General features: G+C 40.9%; 1 long non-coding RNA gene across 1 annotated transcript; it reads left to right on the top strand.

Annotated features, from left to right (window-relative positions):
• The first annotated feature begins 447 nt into the window (after positions 1 to 447).
• LOC311599334 lies at positions 448 to 5,311 on the top strand. Its single transcript, XR_014779867.1, has 3 exons — positions 448 to 773; positions 1,408 to 1,493; positions 4,736 to 5,311. It is a non-coding gene; the product is annotated as an uncharacterized lncRNA (long non-coding RNA).
• Positions 5,312 to 6,207: the final 896 nt, after the last annotated feature.

Raw genomic sequence — 6,207 nt, 5'->3', positions numbered from 1 at the left:
TGCTTCCTCCAATCAGGCTCTGCCTCCCAACAGTCTGTGAATCCAACAAGCAATGAGATAATTCACCAGCACAGATAATTCATAACATAGCTGGGGGAGCGGGGGCAGCATGCCTAGTGTGGAAGAAGTAGCTAGTTAGGAGGATCATAAAATAGCAAGGTAAATAGCTTACTTTGACTTAAAGTAACTAATTACAGTCTTTATCAAATATTGTACATGCATAAAGTTATCACTTGCCTAAAATACTGGCTTAATATTTCTTAACGCTTCAACTTGTCTCTTGGGCACCAATAGAATTACATGTAGCTCATTTCTAGAACACAATATAAAGAACTTAACTAGATGCATGGAGACGTAACAATAGCTGAGACTTGTCTCCAAACTCGGGATGAAAGAGAAAGTTCTTTAGAGCTTATTTTGCATCGGCACCCAGAGCAAAGAGTTATAGGCAAAAGAACAGCAGCCTAAATTAGACATGGTTACTGAAGAACCTGTCAGATGAACATCACTTAGGTTGCTAGATGATGTGGCAGATGCTGCTGAAGAAATTACTTAAAGCTTTGTTGTGCCCAGATCGAGAGACAATTCCCGCCCCGCCCTCCACCCTCCGTAATAGACCAAAAGGAGACAAAACCTATGCAAGCACATGATCTTTAATTTTCGACTTGAGCTGGGCTCGGACCATCACATGCAGTGGTGTCTGGAAAGAACCCTGAACTCTGAGCTGAGGGTAAATTTATAGGTTTCTTTCCGTCCCAGTGCACCCAAAGCAGGTGAGTTCCAGCCTGGCAAGGCCTATTGGTTTAGATATGAAAGGGATATTGTGCTTTAAAATGTTTGCCTGTGAGAGGGCGCCAAAATCATAAAAGGGTCTGGTTTGATTTCCCAGTAACCCTGTCTCCTTCAGGGGAAAGGAATGCAGCCAGGCTCTGCTGGTTCCTCCCTGCAGCTGGCCAGATTATGTCTTGTGGGCCTGTTTCTTAACCTTTGCCCCAGTGACCGTGAAATCCAATTTTAGTTCTTCTGGTCACTCAGCTTCTTCATTTAACACTTAGATTTCTTTTTTTTTTTTCTTGAGACAAAGTTCCTCTCTCTCCTGAAACTCTCTCTATAGACCAGGCTGAGCTCAGACTCACAGAAATCCACCTGCCTCTGCCTGCAGAGTGCTGCAGAGTGGCATGCACAATCATGGCAGAAATTCATTGGATTTTTTAATGATATTAACATCCTCTGCTCTCCACTCTTTGGAGCAGCAAAATCAACTCTTCATTGTAAAACCTTTTTGGAAATTTTACACCAATTCTGATTCAGTTCTTTTGCAGAGACACTGTTAGTTCTTTGACTGGTTGCCTTGACAAAAATATCTGACAAACCTAGCTTAAGGAAGGGATGACATTGTGTTCTCAGATTTAGGGTCCAATCCATCCTGAGAGCAGGAGCATGGGTCAGCTGGTCACATTGTCATTGCATCTGCCGTGAGGAAGGAGAGGAAGGTGAGCAATAGTCCTTTTCTCATTTCAGCCTTTTCTTCCTCTGTATTCTGTCTAGGACTCCATTCCCTGGGATGCTATTGTCTGCCTTCTGGGTGGTCTTAACCTGATCAGTTAAATTCTCTAGAAATTTCAACAGAGATACCCAGAAATCTGTTTCCTATGTTATTCTAATCGAGTAAAGTTGACAATGAGTATTAACACCACAATCACAACAAAATATGATTCTAGGTTTATCTTATATTTAATCATAATTATAGGCCATATACATTATTTACTTGTCTTACTGCTGTCAGGAAATACCCACCAAGAGCAACTTAGGAAAGAAAAGGGTTGTTTATTTTGGCCAAAGTTTTAACATATAGTACTACGTGACAGGAGAGGGTAGATACAGAAACAGGAGGCAACAAATACAATGCACAGAGAGTCCAGCAGCAGAGATAGAATGCTGATGCTCAGCTGTTCTCCTTTTTTCACTCTGATTTTCAGCCCGAACACCAACTACACCCACATTTAGGATAGGTGTTCTTATATCAATTGACAGGCTCTGTGAGGAAATCCCTAATGAAAATGCCTAAAGGTTGATTTTCCTGGTGATTCTAAATCCAAACAAGTTGGCAACCAAGTCTAAGGATCACAAGAATAGTGGTACTAAAGCATTCACCATTTGCTAGCTGTCCGCAATTGTACTTCTGAGTCCCCTATGCAATATCAGCAAAGACCTCTTTAAAAGCCTATTATAAAGTTGTTCATAAGAAGCTAAGACATGTTTCTTTTTTAAATGAACATGGCCAGGTTACAAAGCAAGGTTCTTCTGGATCCATAACCACTGTCTGCCCTTGGGACTGTTGTCTCAAAATGCTTTTCAGCTGCTAGGAGTAATGTACTCTAATTTTGATGCCACTTCAATTTATTGATTTAACAGCTCAATCTTAAGATTTTCACAGTCATTCTTTTATTGTTTGTTCAGTATTTCTAGGCTGTAGTGTCAATTTTAATGACCGAGTTTTTTTGTTCATGGTTTCTCTTTATGGAAATTCTAACCATTATTTCAGGTTTAACTTGTCTCAACTTCTTCATTAAAAGCTTCTAAAATTAAACTAGTAGAAATCATTTGCTTTTTCTTGATTATACCTTATTTTATAATTATACCTTATTTCATTTTTTATACCTTAAATATACCTTATTTTATTTTTTTATTTTTTTTGTTTTTTTTCCTCCTTTATTAGTTTATTCTTGTTACATCTCAATGGTTATCCCATCCCTTGTATCCTCCCATTCTTCCCTCCCTCCCATTTTCCCCTTATTCCCCTCCCCTATGACTGTTCCTGAGGGGGATTACCTCCCCCTCTATATGATCATAGGGTATCAAGTCTCTTCTTGGTAACCTGCTGTCCTTCCTCTGAGTGCCACCAGGTCTCCCCCTCCAGGGGACATGGTCAAAGGTGAGGCACCAGAGTATGTGAGGAAGTAATATCTCACTCTCCACTCTACTGTGGAGAGTGTTCTGTCCATTGGCTAGATCTGGGTAGGGGTTTAAGGTTTACCGCCTGTATTGTCCTTGGCTGGTGCCTTAGTTTGAACGGGACCCCTGTGCCCAAATCTGCCTATCATATACCTAAAAAGTGTCCTCTACCTCTGTATGTACTACTAATATGCATTGTAGCCTATGACAAATAGCTTTTGATATTCAATATACTCAGCAAATATCCATACAGCAAAAGCTAACTGATTGTATTTGAAAATAAGAACCTAATGTTGCTCTAAAAACCACAACTCTTCTCTTAAATAGAATAAAAGATAATTTATTCTGGAGCCATTTTGAATCAGCATGGACTAGGGATACAGATACTTTCCACCATGGAAACAGTTTTATGAAGTATTTATAGTTGTATAGAACAAAGAAAGCCATAAACCAAGGGAAGTTTAAAATAAGTTACTGGGTATGTCAGAAAGACAGGTTAATGAGATGGGTGAATCTTTTCTATAGGCTCAAAATGCTATTTGATGACATTTATAAACTTTGGTTGGTTGGTGTTGTGGTCTACTAAGTTAATATATTTTAAAACGTTTCTTTTTAGCCACAAGGTGTTAGTTCTGACATAGAGACATAGAACTGGGCAAGGAACAGCTGTTCTGTAGGACTAAAACTAACCCAAGTTAAGGTAATTAGGCTCTAGACCTGCAACATTCCAATCTTTCCGTAATACTGAAATTCTAATTGGCCTAGGTATCTCTGTAGGCACTGTTTACTTGATACCCTATGAGCATATACAGGGGGAGGAGGTCCCCCTCAGTCACAGCTGTAGGGGAGAGGAAGAAGGGGAAAATGGGAGGAAAAGAGGGAGGAATGGGAGGATACAAGGGATGGGATAACAATTGAGATGTAATATGAATACATTAATAAAATATTTAAAAAAGGAGTTGTGGCTAGCAGTCAGACATAGTTTCTTTTCAGGGGTTTCCACTCACATCGGTAAGGAAAATCTGTCTAATGTATGATTGTTAAGTTACATTTCCCTATTTTGACATACAATGTAGACTTATGGGCCCTTCCTGGAATGCTTTGCATTAGATTCCTTTGTATGCTTCAAGCATGTGATGTGACAGTTCACACAGCCCTTTTCCGGCACCCAGGAAGTGTAGGCCTAAGTGCTTGTTTGGTGTCCTTTGCCTTTTCTTCGCCTTGGAAACCCTCAAGTTAACCAAGTCTCTGGGAAGCTAGTAGCTGGTTCAGGAGCTCAAGTATGTCTAGAATCTACCAGCCTTTGTGGATATTCATGAGGTCAGCACATCAAACATATTGACTATTCAGACACACTTCAAATTCATCATTCAGAGAACAGACACAGGGCTGAACGCACGTTCTCAAATACGGGGGGGGGGGGGGAAGGGGAGAGCTTTAATTTTCAAAATTCACTGAGAAACTCAAACCTTTTAACATCTATTTCTTTTGCCTCCAAGACTATGAGGCCACAGAGTTTCATCAGTACAATCCTCTCTGATGTGAAATCTTTGCAAGTAGAAAATCATAACCATAGTCGCAAGTAAAAGCATGTTTCTACCTAAGTGACACAATTGTGCTGACAAATGCTAAGACTTTTTTTTCCAGGAGATTTGACTAATTACTGCTCATTATTTTATTATCCTGTGAAATAGCCTGAAATCTTTGCCTTTCAATGGGAAATAAGAGGGTAATTTAAAAATGGACTAATGGAGTTCCTGCCATTTCTTTTCCTCCACAGGAAGAAAGCCACACAGAAGACTGTGCCAGCTCTTGCTCTCTCCCCAAATGCTGCTGGAAGGAAGGCAAGTGAGAGCTCGCCCAGATACAGAAGCACAGCTGCAGTGAGGTGTCTGGCCAAGCCCTGCTCCTTTCTCTGTCTGCTTCCTGCATTCAGCTTCCTTCTTCTGAATAGCACTGAAAAATTAGCATGCGGAGAGCACGTGCTGGACTCTGGGCACGTGCCTCAAGGGCTTGGTGCCATTGCCTTCAGGATCCATGCTGTGTGGGCCATTAAACAAATGACAAAGAAAGAAGAAAACACTCCTTCTTAGCATAAATATCCAATGATTGATGACAGGCTCTTTTATTTATCCGTTCCCAGAATGTTTCCTAGTCTATTCAGAGTCAGACCCTGCTATCATACAAATCACAGGAAAAATGTTTCATAGTTCACACAGCAGCCATTTTTCTGGTGTGTTTCCATCTTCCCTTTTGCGCTTAAAACTATAATTCTTGCTTGCCACGCCCAACATCGCCCTTTGTGCCTTTGTCTGGTTGGGCTGATTCAAGCTATTAACCTACAACATCCACTTTCTCCTGATTTCTAAGTAATATAATAAACATAATCAGTGCATTAAAAAAAAAAAGATTTAGTACTCTTAACGGAAGACTTATCCGTTCTAATTTCTGTAACAGAATCTGAATACTTTAAGGTGGGTATGGAATGAGGTTTAAATCGATAAGGAAAATCGAGTAAGCAGGAAATGTCTTACTTTAAGAAAAATAGCCTTTCTGCAAGCAGTAGTAGTCTGCTCAGCTGTAGAGGTGTCTCCCACAGAACGTAGTAGCAGCAGAATTGTGTGGTTCAGCCCTTATTCTCTAATTCCCAGCACATTCTGTGGATTACATACTGTTTATGCATCCTGCAGCCTCCCTGAGCCCTGTTTCTTTACAGTACTTACTCCTGCTGCTAAAAGGAAAATAGGCTCCGACAATCCTCTTTGCCTGCCAGAGCCGCTGCCTCTGAATGAACACATCCTGCTTCCAGGAGTCAAGCTGATCTCTGTGATCCTGGAATCCAACAGGAGTTCAAAAGCTTTCTGCTCGCCTCAAAGGGCAAAAATTGCTATTCGTTTAGGATTTACAGCAGCGCCAAAGCCTCCTAACATAAGAGCTGATGCTATCCTTCCTGACTCCAAGGCCTCTGCTGAACCAGCTCAAAGTGCCGATGAACCGGAAGGCCCCAATCTGCCTCTGGCTCCTGCTCTCCTCCAGCCTGACACAGTTCAGTTCAGGCACAATAATGAGGCCATTGAATTTCCCACTGCAGCTGGGAGCTAGTGGTAAATGCTAAGGCTAAGTTGTTGAAACGACTGTGCAGGGCAACTAACAAATGAAAAAAGTGTAACTCAATTTACCCTGTATTCATACAGAGTGGCTTTAAACACTTAATGCAAAGCTCAGCTATGATTCCCTGTAAAACATCTCTAG

The sequence above is a fragment of the Acomys minous genome, assembly GCF_964271855.1.
Source record: "Acomys minous genome assembly, chromosome: 6".
Taxonomy (NCBI): domain Eukaryota; kingdom Metazoa; phylum Chordata; class Mammalia; order Rodentia; family Muridae; genus Acomys; species Acomys minous.
Note: the sequence above shows the minus strand (reverse complement) of the source record. Positions and strands in the feature narration are given on the sequence as shown.